This window comes from Podarcis erhardii (genome assembly GCF_964252035.2).
Source record: "Podarcis erhardii genome assembly, chromosome: 7".
Taxonomy (NCBI): Eukaryota; Metazoa; Chordata; class Lepidosauria; order Squamata; family Lacertidae; genus Podarcis; species Podarcis erhardii.
Window position 1 is genome coordinate 11,868,330 of NC_138511.1, and position 16,265 is coordinate 11,884,594.

General features: G+C 47.7%; 1 protein-coding gene across 1 annotated transcript in view; it reads left to right on the forward strand.

Annotated features, from left to right (window-relative positions):
- The window catches only part of ALPL (alkaline phosphatase, biomineralization associated), a 67,988-nt gene that overhangs the window by 1,103 nt on the left and 50,620 nt on the right, over positions 1-16,265 (forward strand). The gene's annotated exons all lie outside the window — the stretch shown is intronic.

Genomic DNA, 16,265 nt, shown 5'->3' on the forward strand with positions numbered 1-16,265 from the left:
AGCTGGGGGTCTGTCGCTGGGCCGCAGCCTCCTTGCCCCCACCCCCTTTCTCCCCAAGCGCCTCTGTGGGGCAGAGAGGTTTCTGGCATGGTGGCTGCTTCTTCAGTTCCTCCAACAGGTCATTTGCGTCCAGCTAGGAAAGGCAGTTTCCTCCCTCCACCATTCCCCCAAAGTCAGCAACCGTTCCCCCTCCCCCTCCCCATCTGCGATGCATTAGGAAATTTATTCCTGCACCAGACATTGCCTTCCACAATATTCCTGCACTGCATTTTTGGCTTTCAATAGCACCTACACCCAGCAATGTGGTTTCCAAGAACGACTGAAAAGTTTTTGCAAAGGTACCGTCTCCTTCATGGTGGCAATTTCATTGCCTCAGCTGTTTGGGGTTGGGTTTTTTTGGGGGGACTCCCCATTCTTTGCAGGAGTTTCCTTGCATGGGGCTCTGTCAGGTGACCTTATAACCCAGACCAGGCAGCAAGACTTGAACCCAGGTCTCGCTGCGAGAGGAAGAGAGGCGTGAGATTCAAGAAACAGAAGCAATGCGAAACGAAAGAGTAAAGGTTGCTGTGAACATGAAACAAGGTGAAAAATAGCCCCCAAACTGAAAATAAATAAATGAGGGACTCACAACAGTGAAGAACATCCTCAAACATTTCAGTTTAGCCGTCTGTCATGGATGCTTGAGCTGAAGTTCCTGCATTGCAGGGGTTGGACTAGAAATTCAGTGTTTCCCAACCTTGGGTCGCCAGCTGTTTTTGAACTACAACTCCCATCATCCCTAGCTAGCAAGACCAGTGGTCAGGGTTGATGGGAATTGTAGTCCGAAAACAGCTGGAGACCCAAGGTTGGGAAACACTGGACTAGATGACCGTTGGGGAGCCCTTACAACTCTAAGATGCTATTAAAAGGCAAGCAAGAGGGGGCACAACAGAAGTGTATAAAATTCAGGACGGCATGGAGAAAGTGAAGGGAGCAAAGTTTCCCTCTCTGTCTCCTTGACACTAAAGAACTCCAATGGAATTCAGGATGCAAAAGAGTCTTTCACTCAGCACATAGTTGAACAATGGAACTCACTGCTGCAGGAGACAGTAATGACCGCCAAGGTGGATGGCTTTAAAAGAAGATTGGGCAAATGTCCAGGGAGGAGAGGGCTATAGCTGCCTACTAGTCGGGATGGCTTTGTTCTGCCTCCATAGCTGTGTTCAGGAATGCCTCTGAATCCCAGTTGCTGGAAAGCACAGAATAATTATAACCACAGCCCCCACAGCCTTCCTTAGATGTGGTGTGTGGGCAAGACCGAAGAATTGGTGGTGGCGGGATGGGGGGGGGCAGGGGAGAGGCAGGGGGAGAAGCCCATTTACAAATCAAATGGGGGGAGGGGGAACCCAGCAATTTAGCAAACACATAATAAATTCAAAGTCACAAAAGAAAGCAGGCAGAATGAGGCAGCCGCCTCTGTTGGCCCATCAGGTTATTCATGGCTAATTCTCCCTTTCCCCAAATCTTATAAGACCTTTGGAACTGGAGGGTCTGAGGGAGTGTGTTTCATCTGGCGGTTGCCACTAGCCTTATAAACCCAGGAGATGTCAGGTATGGAATGCAGTTCCCAAGTGCTTAAATTCGCTCTTTCCTTTGTCGCTGCAACCCGCCTGTAGGGACATAGGAAGCTGCTCTTATTCCAAGTCAGAGCAGAGGGTCCATCTAGCTCAGGGTTGCCTACACTGACTGGCAGCAGCACCCTGGGGGTTCAGATTCAGGGGTCTCTCCCAGCCTGGAGATGGCATTGGGGAACTGAACGTAAGATATTCCTGCCTGCAGGCCAGGGCCCTCTGCCACGCAGCTCTGATCCTTCCCTGATATGTTAAAATCATTTCAGTGTACACATGCGTCCCCTTCTAATATCGTCTAGCACTCAAAGCAAGTAAGAGATCTTAGAATTGCAGAGTCGGAAGGGACCCTGAAGACCATCTAGTCCAGGGGTCAGCAAACTTTTTCAGCAGGGGACTGGTCCACTGCCCCCAGACCTTGTGGGGGGCCGGACTATATTATGAAAAATATAAATACCCTGCAAGCTGGTCCCACAGCTGCCTCTGGAGGAATGTACTCTGCACGCGCTCAGGAGTGCATCTCGGCGCTGCCCGCTCACCGGCATTGTTGATGAGCAGCAGCTGCTCCATTGGCCCATCCCCGCAGAGCTCCCAGGCGCCCTGCACCATGCGCTGCGGCCCGTCGTCCAAGGCCAGGTTGGTGGGCAGGCCGTGCACGCAGAGTGCCGGGCAGGTGGCACGCAGCTCACCCTGCAGTTGCTCCAGCACGGCCGCCGAGCACGCCTCCAGCAGCAGCACCGAGCTGGGCACCAGGTGTGGGGCCAGCAGGCACGCCAAGCTCCGGCTGAAGCCCCACGATGTGCCCGTCATGATGCTCAGAGCCACTGCCTGCCCTCCGGCCTCTCCATCCATGGCCGCGCTGGGTTTACCTCAGTGCGCGGGTTTAGCTGCCCAGTTGCACCTGCGGTTTCCTGCAGCCAATCCGAAGCCATGCCAGCATTGCAGAAGTCAGTCCCTGCACAGCAAGGCATCCGCAGCTTCTTTTCAAGGAAACGCCGTGCTGCGCCGGTTTAGCTCAGTGCAGGGACTGACTGAGTGGGCGGCAGGGTCTGCGGGCCGGATTTACAAGCCTGGTGGGCCGCATCTGGCCCCTGGACGGTAGTTTGCCAACCCCTGATCTGGTCTAACCCCCTGCAATGCAGGAACTTGCAGCTGACCCATACGGGGATCGAACCCACAACCTTTGCATTATCAGCACCATGCTCTAACCACCTGAACTAAGCTGTGCTATATGATTCCGAGGCAGCATAGGCTTTACTTGGTAAATCAGGCCAGGGGGCAGGGAAGGTTATTAGCAAGCCAGGAGTTGCCTGATGATGCCGTGTGATTACAGGGTTTTAAAAACAGGCTTTTACTGTAGACTCCTTTGCCAATATGTTCAGGCTTATCTGTACCTTGCAGTTTTGCCAGCGTCCCTTGCCTTCCTGATCTCATCACACCGCAGCCACAAGACCCCTTGATATTATATCTCAGCTCGCAAATGTATAACTAGCTGCCTGGACTTGATATAACATTTCTGCTCTGTCATCCACCCGTGCCCTGTCTTATAGCCTTAAAGCGCATAGGTAAAGGTAAAGGGACCCCTGACCATTAGGTCCAGTCATGGCCGACTCCGGTGTTGCGGCGCTCATCTCGCTTTATTGGCCGAGGGAGCCGGCGTACAGCTTCCGGGTCATGTGGCCAGCATGACTAAGCCGCTTCTGGCGAACCAGAGCAGCGCATGGAAACGCCGTTTACCTTCCCGCTGGAGTGGTACCTATTTATCTACTTGCACTTTGACGTGCTTTCGAACTGCTAGGTTGGCAGGAGCAGGGACCGAGCAACGGGAGCTCACCCCGTCGTGGGGATTGAAACCGCCAACCTTCTGATTGGCAAGCCCTAGGCTCCGTGGTTTAACCCACAGCACCACCCGCGTCCCTTAAAGTGCATAGCTTCCCACAAAGAATCCTGGGCACTGCATTTAGGAATTGTAAGCCTGTGAGGGGTGAGCTACAGTTCTGGGAATTGTTTGGGGCAAGCCGTGTTCTTAGTTGTTGAATGGTGTGTGCATGCAGCCAATTGATACTATAACTCACTTAATACCTTCATATCCCTCATACTGTGGGTTGCACTGGCTCTGGTGAGAAACCAGCAGCAGTTTCCCCACAGTGTATACCCTTCACGGAGCTAAACCTCCCTTCTTTTGCATGTCAAGGAGCAGGATGAGGTTATTTCAAGGCTTTAGATACACCAGATTTCTCTGTCCTTAGGCCCAACACCTGTGCTGATTTTCAGATGGTCTCGACTTTTATACTTGATGCTGGAATTATCTTTGTAATCCCATCCCCTTGACGGGCAATCACGCAGCTATGCTATTGCATGTTTCATTGAACTTGGTAATAGGAAGGGCTGTCCCGTGGAAGAGCTTGTTTTCTGCTGCTCGACAGGATAGGACTCAAACCAATAGATTAAAAGGACAATACAGTGGTACCTCGGGTTACATACGCTTCAGGTTACAGACTCCGCTAACCCAGAAATAGTGCTTCAGGTTAAGAACTTTGCTTCAGGATAAGAACAGAAATCGGGCTCTGGTAGCGCGGCGGCAGCAAGAGGCCCCATTAGCTAAAGTGGTGCTTCAAGTTAAGAACAGTTTCAGGTTAAGAACGGACCTCCAGAACGAATTAAATACTTAACCCGAGGTACCACTGTAAAAGAGATTCCAACTAAACTAAATATTGTGCTGAGAGTTCTATATCCCATTATAATTCTCTTCTCAGTGGAATAGGGATGCTGGTGGTGCTGTGGTCTAAAAACCACTGAGTCTCTTGGGCTTGCCGACCAGAAGGTTTGAATCAGCGGTTCGAATCCCCGCGATGGGATGAGCTCCTGTTGCTCGGTCCCTGCTTCTGCCCACCTAGCAATTCGAAAGTACACCAGTGCAAGTAGATAAATAGGCACCGCTGCGGCGGGAAGGTAAATGGCATTTCCATGTGCTCAGGTTTCCACCATGGTGTTCTGTTGCGCCAGAAGCAGTTTAGTCCTGCTGGCCACATGACCTGGAAAGCTGTCTGTGGACAAACGCCGGCTCCCTCGGTCTGAAAGCGAACTGAGCGCTGCAACCCCATAGTCGCCTTTGATTGGACTTAACTGTCCAGGGGTCCTTTACCTTATCATTTAAGATATGAGAGGAGCCAGAGGCCCTTTCTCACAGAGCACAATGTTGGGGGGGAGTCCTCTTTCCCCATGCTGCCTTCAGGGATGGTGGAGAATCTCGCCCCCATTCCCAGGGCTGCCCTAAAATTCAACTGTCCATCCGGTTGGATTCTGCCTGTGGAATTGGGAGTGGGGAGGATAGTGAAATGCTCCCCTTTTTGTCTCTCTCTTTTTTTATAATAATATTTATTAAGATTTTACAAAGTCATAAATACAAAAATACATAGTAAAACAAAAAACGAAAAAACTCTCAGACAAAAATACAAAATACAGAAAACAAGAAAAATAGAAAAAAGAAAGTTAAAACAAATCCATTTTTTTTTATAACTTTAAACTCATTAGCTTGTTTCTTTGACCTCCTCACACCTCCCCTTTTTGTATTCCCATTAATATAATCAAATCAGCAAATCCTTGCCCTCTTTCATTGATCTTAACTCTATATCTTAACATATTATAACTCTATGTTTTCACCCATTATCAATTCATTTTTGCATACTCTTTTTAACTTTGTTGCTAATGCCACTTATTTTCAATCCAACATCATTTTAACATTCATTAATTTTACAGTGTTTCTGCAGGTAGTCTTTAAAGTTCTTCCAATCTTCTTCCACCAACTCTTCTCCCAGGTCTCGGATTCTGCCAGTCATTTCCGCTAATTCCATATAGTCCATCACCTTCATCTGCCACTCTTCCAGAGTGGGTAGATCTTGTGTCTTCCAATACTTTGCAATAAGTATTCTTGCTGCCGTTGTTGCATACATAAAGAAAGTTCTATCCTTTTTTGGCACCAATTGGCCGACCATGCCCAGGAGAAAGGCCTCTGGTTTCTTCAAGAAGGTATACTTCTCCCAGAAAGCCTTAATCTTTGGGCACGTCCACCAAAGGTGAAAGAATGTACCTTCATTCTCTTTACATTTCCAACATTTGTTCTTGGGCAAATGATATATTTTTGCAAGCTTGACTGGTGTCATGTACCACGTGTAGATCATTTTCATAATATTCTCTCTTAAGGCATTGCATGCCGTGAATTTCATACCGGTGGTCCACAACTGTTCCCAGTCAGCAAACATAATATTATGACCAATATCTTGTGCCCATTTAATCATAGCTGATTTAACCGTTTCATCCTGAGTATTCCATTTTAACAGCAAGTTATACATTCTTGAAAGTATCTTAGTTTTGGGGTCTAACAGTTCTGTTTCCAATTTTGATTTTTCCACCTGGAAGCCAATTTTTTTATCCAAATTGTAGGCCTCTCTTATTTGATAATAATGAAGCCAGTCTCGCACTTTATCTTTTAATTTCTCAAAACTCTGCAATTTCAGTTTGTCTCCTTCTTGTTCTAATATCTCCCAATATTTCGGCCATTTGGCCTCCATATTGAGTCTTTTCAAAGCCTTTGCTTCCATTGGTGACAACCAACTTGGGGTTTTATTTTCCAGTAAGTCTTTATATCTTATCCAGACATTAAACAATGCTTTCCTGGAAATGCTGCCCTTTTTGTCTCAGTCAGCAAAATGTCTTGGGCAGGCCCCGATTCTCCCGTGCTCAAAGTTAAGGCTGCAGCCCCTATGCATACGGCTGTATAGCACGAGGCTTACTTCTAAGTCAACCTGGATTGGGTTGGGCTGTGACTCAGCTGCAGTGATCACAGCTGAAACATGTCGGGATTCCTTCTGTGTCCTTCTGGAGCCAGATCAGTGATGAACGAGAGCGAGCAGGAGACCTGGGAAAGGCACGTGGATGGCTCACAGTGCACTCTCCCGATCAATGCAATGTAATTAAAATGTTAAAGCGTGTGTGTGTGTGCTCTTGCATGCAAGAATTATGCAGGCTGCCCTCTGTCACTCCTTCACCCCTTTGGCACTTCACCCCTTCACTCCTGCTGGCCACGCGCTGATGCCTCCAAGGGCTTCTTCCAGTGATTATCGATTTAAAAATAAAAGTAAAAAGAGAGAGGGGCTGGGCTGGGCTGGGCTGGGAAACACTTGCCAATTTCGGCTTCTCATTTCTCCAGTCAAGTCCAGGTCTCCACACTTCCACATCGGTTAGAAAAAAAAGTCCAAATTAAAATCCATCCTAATACACATCCCCCCCCATATACACTAATATATGCAGCCTAGGACCCACATAACTACGGGACCGCCTCTCCTGGTATGCCCCGTGGATGACCTTAAGGTCCACAAATGACAACACCTTGGAGGTCCCAAGGTAGTTAGATTGCTCTCAACTAGGGCCAGGGCCTTTTCAGTACTGGCCCCGACTTGGTGCAATCACAAGAGACAAGGGCCCTGCGGGACTTGACATCTTTCCACAGGGCCTACAGGACAGAGCTGTTCCGCCTGGCCTTTGGTTTGGACTCAGTCTGACCCTTATGTTTCCCTCCCCTTATGGTTTTGATGAGGTTGGATTTTAAATTGCATTTTAACCTGTATTTTAAATTGATTCCCCCCCCCCTTATGTTTTTACTGTAATTTTACTGTTGTTAGCTGCCCTGAGTCTGGCTCTGGCCAGGGAGGGCGGAGTATAAATAAAATTTATTATTATTATTATTAATATACACCTAATATACATGCCACTTTCCCCAATACAGTATACAGTCAAACCTTGGCTCCTGAATGCCTCCATTTTGGAAAGTTTCGGCTCCCAGACGCCGAAAACCTAGAAGTAAATGCTCCGGTTTTCGAACATTTTTGGAAGCCGGATGTCCGACGCGGCTTCCGCTTGAGTGCAGGAAGCTCCTGAAACCAATCAGAAGCTGCGTCTCAGTTGCTGAACATTTCGGAAGCCGAAAGGGCTTTCAGAACGGATTACGTTCGACAATCGACGTTTGACTGTACACATTTTTTCCAAAGCGACTCCTCTACAAATAATCACTAAGATGTGCATCTTTATGCACACTTCACATCAGTGCATGCTGGGGCTTTTTTTGGGGGGGGGAGTACACACCAGCTGGAGAAGCACATTACAAAATTCAGAGATACGGAAATTTCATGCATTCTTTTGGACAGTGCAATTTAGGGAGGTCTGCCTTTAAACGAGAACTGAATTGAATGTCCTCCTGCCCCTCTAGTCATGGGAATCTTTCTTCTTAAGCCTAGATATGGTGTGTGCATCCTTTAACCTGGTTATGGGTGTGTGAAGTAGGGTTGCATGTTTGAGCTTTTTGGGGCCAAAGCTGTAGAGCTTTTTTTAAAGTTTTGCGCAAAGTTGTGGAGCTTGTTTTCTGCAAGATCTCCAATAAAAAAGAGAGAAGTTTCTGAGCTATTTGAAAGGGAATTTGGCAAAATCTACACTCCCGACATGAGTTGCCATACCTCTGAATTTTCCTGGACATTTACGCTAATTCCACCTGTAATCCCAGCAATGTCTGCAAAGTTCTGGACATATAGCAACCCTAGATCCTGCATTGTGGGGTGAGGGTTGGGACTAAGCTGGCTGTCTTCCTCATAATTTCCACCCCCCAAGCAAATCAGAGGGTGGATCCATCTGTTATTAGCTCCCATGTTTAGTTCACTGGTTTCTCGTTTCCCCCAAGCATACAGCCCTGTTCTCCATTTTTCCACAACAGTTTGCGAATGCCTTAAAAAACAACAACTTCCAGAACAATTCATCAGCATATTAATGTGAATTTCTCCTCATAAACACAATTTTGTTCGTATGCAGTCTTGAGTAACAAACAACTTTTGGGCAAGCAGATTTCGTCCACCCAAAATGACACGCACACACCACTGGGGGTGCCTTGAGACCCCACCGTGTCACGCTTGGCCCCATGGAGTTGTGTGATACAGGGGAGTCTGAAGTTTATTTTTCCATGCTCCCCTTCTTGGGCAAGGTTCTAATAATAATAATAATAATAATAATAATAATAATAATAATAATAATTTCATTTATACCCCGCCCTCCCCAGCCAAGACTGGGCTCAGGGCGGCTAACACCAGTATAAAAAAAATCGATTGAAATACAACTTAAAAACAAGATTAAAATACAACATTAAAACATTAAAATGCAGCCTCATTTCAGTAGGAACTCAAATAAAAAACTTTTTGGGGGATGAAAATGTTAAGTCTTCACCAAGGCCAACTATCCAGACTGGTCCTGCATGGGCCAGCAAAAAGCCAGGGAAGTCCCCAAACAGGAGTTCCATCACAGAAGGAGCCTGGTTTGGCCAGGATCTGGGTGCTGTTGGAAGAAATGGATTTTCTAGCTGCATTTCAATCGGGGTTTTAGGCCCGGTTTGGGCACAGAAGCTGCTTTGGTCGCCCTGTATGATGACCTCCATCGGGAGAGAGACAGGGGAAATGTGTCCCTGTTAATTCTCCTCAACCTCTGAGTGGCTTTTGATATAATTAACCATGGTGTCCTGGAGCAACAATCTCAGCTGGGGTGGCTGGCACTGCTTTACAGTGGTTCTTTTCCTACGAAGTTGGTCATTCCCAGAGGGTGATGCTTGGGGAGCAGGGGTGAACGAAGGCGTTGTGATACCCGGGGCAGGGCGTTGCTACGTAGCGACGCCGCACATGCGCTGTAGATAGCAGTTCGCGGCTGGCGCCGCTCCAGTGCCGTACGGACAGTGCTGGGATTCTTCTGTCGCCGCTACGCCCACGAACGGAGGAACCTCTACATGCGGCTGTAGTGGCGACAGAAGGATCCCACCGCTGTCCGTGTGTGACGTCATTATGTACAGCGCATGCGTGCGACGACACGCACGCACTATACATTGTGGTTTGCCGCTGGCACTAGGATCCTCTGCTCACGGCTGCTGCAGCGCAGTGGATGCTCACGCAGCCCTGAGCTCCCACGGGGTGCCTTCTTGTCCCCCCCCCCCAGACATGGCACCCAGGGTGCACCCCCCCTTGCAACGCCACTGTTGGGGAGTGCTTTTCAGTCCCATAGAGCCTTCAATGAGGGGCTTCTCAGGGTCTCATTTTTATCTCCCCTGCTGTTTAGCATCTGCATGAAACTGCTGAGTGGAGGGATCCAGACGTTTGGAGTCCATTGTCAGTAGTATGTTGACGGCCCTCACCTCTTCTCCTCTTTTACAGCTGCATGTGAGGCAGTGGAAGTGCTGGACCATTGCCTTGCCTCAGTATTGGGCTGGATGAGAGCCAACAAACTGAAGCTCAGTCCAGATAAGACAGAGGCACTGTTATTGGGTGGTTTCCTAGACCAAATAGATGGGAGGTTGCCTGCTCTTGATGGGGTTACACTTCCTCTGAAGGAGCAGCTCCGTAGCTTGGAGGTCCTTCTGGAGTCATGGCTGTCACTTGAGGCTCAGGTGGTTTCGGTGGCATAGAGTGCGAAGGCTGGTGGCCCAGCTGTGCCCCTATCCAGACAGGGACAGCCTATTGTCTATGTTCTGGTAACCAGAGCCGTCTTTCCCATTGCTGTTAGTGGTTCGTTGCACCAGAGCGCCGGCCTCTCAGTGGTGCCCTAGCGAGTGGAGGAGCTGCGTGGCTTTGCTGGCAGCCTTCCCTTTCCCAGCACATTTTCCTGGGGATCAGGCCGGGGGGGAGGCAGAGGACATTTTCCACCACCCGCTCTCTTGTTTTGGAGTTGCTGGGGTGGGGCGCACTGGAGAGATCTTTGCACTACGGCACCGGATATGCTTAAGACAGCCCTGCTGGCAAGCCTCTAGGTTAGATTACTGCAATGTGTTATAACATGGGGTTGCCTCTGAAGATGCACCAGAAACTTCAGCCGGTGCAGAATTTGGCAGCCAGCTTGCAATCATCATTTGATGTTGGGATACTGCCGGGGAGACGGGGGCATCAGGTAGGCCCCCAGCTGGCTCCAGCCACCGGCCGGCAACCGGACAATCACCAGTCTCCCTTGGAACAGCATCAAACAGTGACACGAGCCTCAGATACACTTGGAGGCCATGCACGCTCTATCAGCAGAGTGAATAAATCTTCTCACAACAGAAGTGGCGGACAGAGAAATGTGTAAGCATATTTAACAACATTTATTCAGCATAGTTCAGGAAGAAAAGAAAACATGTCTGCTTCCCTTCGCCTCCAGCAAAACAGCTAAAAGCACAAGCAATATACAAACGGAAGATCCCAGCAAGTGACACACAACAGTCATGCCTGCTCCCTTTTAAGGTGGAACAGAACTATAGCCTAACATTTGAGGCCCTTCTTTGTGTGCATCTGTGAGGTTTGGACAGTAGCAACATGAGAATGGGCCTTTTCTGTGGTGGCCCCCCATTTGTGGAATGCTCTCCCCAGGGAGGAACTCCTGGTGCCTTCATTGAATATCTTTAGGCACCAGGCAAAAGCATTCCTTTGGCTGATTCAACAATCTACAGACTTTTAAACAGAGTGTGTCTGTGTTTAGGGGGGGTGCTATTGTTTTCCTTTGTGATTACAGTATGTATTTTTGTGTTTTCATATTGTAAACCACCTTCTGGTCTTCAGATGAAGGCTGGTATAGAGATTTAATCAACTCTGGGCTGCATCAATAGGAGTATAGCATCTAGATCAAGGGAAGTAATAGTGCCACTGTATTCTTTTTTTTTTAAAAAAATAATTTTTATTAATTTTCCAATTTTAACAACGAAACAACACCAAACAATACAAACAACAACAAACATAGACACATACATACATTTTTGCTTTCTTAACCTCATTTTCATAAGCCTCTTTTCTCGGACTTCCCCATACCTTCCCCTTTTTGCATCCTAATTTCAAAATTTTTCAGCAACCCTTTTAGCCAATTATAGTTTAACTTATTCTCCTTTCAATTACACTTTGAATCAAAAGATATATATAGCTGTAATTATACATCTTCCTTTCCCTTAACACTTTAACACTCCTCAATTTTATAGCAATTTTTAAGATATGCTTTAAACTTCTTCCAGTCTTCCTCCACAGTCTCTTTCTCTTGGTCACGGATTCTGCCGGTCATTTCTGCCAATCCCATAAAGTCGATCACTTTCGCCTGCCACTCTTCCAGCGTGGGTAACTCTTGTGTCTTCCAATACTTTGCTAGAAGGATCCTTGCTGCTGTTGTGGCATACATAAAAAAGATCTTATCCCTCCTTGACACCAATTGGCCGACCATACCCAAAAGAAATGCCTCTGGTTTCTTATGAAAAGTACATTTAAGTACTTTCTTAATTTCATTATAAATCAGTTCCCAGAAGGCCTTAATCTTTGGGCAGGTCCACCAAAGGTGAAAAAAGGTACCTTCGGTCTCATTACATTTCCAACATTTATTATTGGGCAAATGATAAATCTGGCAAGCTTGGCTGGGGTCATGTACCACCTGTAAATCATTTTCATAATGTTTTCTCTTAAGGCATTACAAGCCGTGAATTTAATACCTGTGGTCCACAACTGTTCCCAGTCAGCAAACATAATATCATGACCTAAGTCCTGTGCCCATCTAATCATGGCTGATTTAACTGTCTCATCAATTGTATTCCACTTCAACAGCAAGTTATACATCCTTGATAAATTCTTCGTATTGGGTTCTAACAATTCAGTTTCTAATTTCGATTTTTCCACCTGGAATCCAATTTTCCTGTCTTGTTTAAAGGCCTCCATTATTTGAAAATAATGGAGCCAATCTCGTACCTTGGACTTTATCAGTACCTTGGACTTTATCGCGCGGCTAAGCCAGAAGCTAGAACAACGAGAGGGAACGCTGCGCAGCTATCAAGGGATAGTAATAGTGCCACTGTATTCTGCTCTGGTCAGACCTCACCTGGAGTACTGTGTCCAGTTCTGGGCACCACAGTTCAAGAAGGACATGGACAAACTGGAACGTGTCCAGAGGAGGGCAACCAAAATGGTCAAAGGCCTGGAAACGATGCCTTATGAAGAACGGCTAAGGGAGCTGGGCATGTTTAGCCTGGAGAAGAGGAGGTTAAGGGGGGATATGATAGCCATGTTCAAATATATAAAAGGATGTCACATAGAGGAGGGAGAAAGGTTGTTTTCTGCTGCTCCAGAGAAGCGGACACGGAGCAATGGTTCCAAACTACAAGAAAGAAGATTCCACCTAAACATTAGGAAGAACTTCCTGACAGTAAGAGCTGTTCGACAGTGGAATTTGCTGCCTAGGAGTGTGGTGGAGTCTCCTTCTTTGGAGGTCTTTAAGCAGAGGCTTGACAACCATATGTCAGGAGTGCTCTGATGGTGTTTCCTGCTTGGCAGGGGGTTGGACTCGATGGCCCTTGTGGTCTCTTCCAACTCTATGATTCTATGATTCTAACAATAATTATTAATAATTATTTGGGGATGGGAAGGCATGTGCACCTTACCTCCTTATTCAGGCTACTCACCCACCTCTGTAACAAATCATGAACTTTCAGAAACAACTTCAGCCTTATGAGCAAACCAGGGAAAGTCCGTTCTTGCATATTCCTTGGAATATGTGAGTTTAGCCCAGTTCCTCTCTCAGCCCAACCCTTCTCACAGGGCTGTCCTGTGAGACAAAAGGATCAGAACTATGAGGAACTGACTGCGAGAGGTACTTATGGTTGCACAAATTGTATGGATATGTGCCAGTGGAAAAATGTGAAAGAGGCACCAGATGTCCTCCAAAAGAGAGAGAGAATGATATCATTTCTCTCCGACCTGCCCAAGTACGCGAGCAACTTGCCAAATCATAGTGAGGTTTTGCTGTCCATCCACGCCCTCCTCAAGGGGCACAGCCAGTGCTAAGTAAGCTTGGCACAGTTCTAGGCAGTAGAGGCTGGAGGACCTGCTCAGAGCTTGCGGGAAACCTCTCTGGGCTTTCCTGGTTCTTTCATAGGCCGTCACCAGGGTTGTCCACAGAGGCGGGGGAAGAGTGTGCATCACGGGGGGAAACCTCAGGGAAGAGTGGAAGGCCATGGCTTCCTTGGGCTTCTGCATTTAATAATAATAATAATAATAATAATAATAATAATAATAATAATAATTAATACCCCGCCCATCTGGCTGGGCTTCCCCAGCCACTCTGGGTGGCTTCCAACAAAATATTAAAATACAGTAATGCATCAAATATTAAAAGCATCCCTAAACAGGGCTGCTAGGACTTGCTGATCAGAAGGTCGGCGGTTCGAATCCCCGCGACGGGGTGAGCTCCCGTTGCTCGGTCCCTGCTCCTGCCAACCTAGCAGTTCGAAAGCATGTCAAAGTGCAAGTAGATAAATAGGTACCGCTCCGGCGGGAAGGCAAACGGCATTTCCGTGTGCTGCTCTGGTTCACCAGAAGCGGCTTAGTCATGCTGGCCACATGATCCGGAAGCTGTACACCGGCTCCCTCGGCCAATAAAGCGAGATGAGCGCTGCAACCCCAGAGTCGGCCATGACTGGACCTAATGGTCAGGGGTCCCCCTAAACAGGGCTGCCTTCAGATGTCTGCATTCAAGGTCAGAAGCAGCCATTTGTGGAATGGGGAAGTTCTGCTTAATCTAAGGTTACCAGATTTTTTCCAATGAATCTGGGGACACTTTCAACTTCAGTTGATTTTGTATGGGGACTGATTTGTAAATCTGGGGACTGCCCCCAGGAAATGGGGATGTCTGGTAACCTTAACTTAATCCTCCTCTGCAGGATCATCCCCCCATCCCCCCGGATGTCTTTGTTGTGAACTTCTCAAGGAAGTGCCAAAGTTTTGTGGTGGTTGGCAGCATGTGTTGGGTGTGGTGAGGGCAAAGCCTCTTCTATGCATGCCTTCACATTTCCAGTTGAAATGTGGGTCTCTGGTCTGATGAGCTCTGGCTGATGGTCGGCGTAGACTTGGGTGGCTTTAAAGGATGGCTGGGAGGAAGAGGCTACTAGCCCCAATGGCTGGGCTCTGCAGCATAGTGCTGGTAGTCAGCAAAAGAGGTTTAAAGACTCTCTCAAGGCAAATCTTTAAAAATGTAGGATAAACACGCACAACGGGGAAACACTGGCCTGCGAGCGCTCCAGTTGGAGAACAGCCTTTGCCAAAGGTGTCGTGGGCTTTGAAGACACTCAAACTCAGGACGCAAGGGAGAAACGTGCTAAGAGGAAGGCACGCTTGGCAAACCCTCGTCGTAGGATAAACACCGACAACTGGGAAACACTGGCTGAAGAGCGCTCCAGTTGGAGAACAGCTTTTGCCAAAGGTGTCGTGGGCTTTGAAGATGCTCAAACTCAGGACGCAAGGGAGAAATGTGCTAAGAGGAAGGCACACTTAGCAATCCCTCACCGTGATCAACTCCTTCCCGGAAACCTATGTCCCCACTGTGGAAGGATGTGTGGATCCAGAACTGGCCTCCACAGCCACTTATAGACTCACTGTTAAGACCAGGCTTCATCAACCTCGGCCCTCCAGATGTTTTGGGCCTACAACTCCCATGAACCCTAGCTAGCAGGGCCAGTGGTCAGGGATGATGGGAATTGTAGTCTCAAAAACATCTAGAGGACCGAGGTTAAGGAAGCCTGGTTAAGACCTTGTTTATGGAAGATGATCTTACTTGGCTAGGAGGGGTCGCAGAAGAAGAAGAAGAAGAAGAGGAAGAAGAGGAAGAAGAAAAAGAAGAAAAAGAAGAAAAAGAAGAAGCAGCAGCTCTGAAGTCTCTGCAGTCAGAGTCAGCGATGCATCCAACCGCCAGTTGCTGGAAGCCGCTGGAGGGAAGAGTTCCTCTCATGGCTAGGTCCTTACTTGTGGGCTCTCCATTGGGGCATCTGGTTAGTCAGGGTGAGAACAGAAGGCTGGATCCAACAGCCAGGCTCTTCTTAGGATCTTATGACTGGCCTTTCCCTGACCTGATGCCTTCCAGGTGTTTTTTGGACTACAACTTCCATCAGCCTCAATGGAATTTTGCATTTCTTCAAACAAAATGTGCATGCCACTTAATTGTAAGCAACGGGCTGTGCGCAACTGAGTCCTACTCAGAGTAGGCCCATCGAAGTTAACAGGCCCAAGTTAGCCATGCCCATTAACTTCAATGGGTCTACTCATTGCGTAACAAACCCATTTCCTCTAAGCCAGGCTTCCTCAAACTCGGCCCTCCAGATGTTTTTGGCTACAACTCCCATGATTCTTAACTAGCAGGACCAGTGGGCAGGGATGATGGGAACTGTAGTCTCAAAACATCTGGAGGGGCGAGTTTGAGGAAGCCTGCTCTAAGCCAGCCTTTCTCAACCTGTGGGTCCCCAGATTTTGTTGAACTACAACTCCCATCACCCCTGGCTAGCAAGGCCAGAGCTCAGGGATGATGGGAGTTGTAGTCCAACAACATCTGGGGACCCACAAGTTGAGAACCACTGCGTTGCAAAGAATATAAAACATACCTTGAAGCTGTCAATAAGAATCAAAGTTAAAGGCGCTTGAAAAAAAAAAAGCTAAGCACATAAATTATTTGCTGGGGAAGGGACCGATTAAAAGACGTCAACTCCTATGCATCTGCCTAGGCAGAAAAGATTTTAGCAAAAAGAATACGGCGAAGATCAATGGGCAGGGAGTTCCGAAGTGCAGGAGCTGTTACACTAAAAAAATAAGG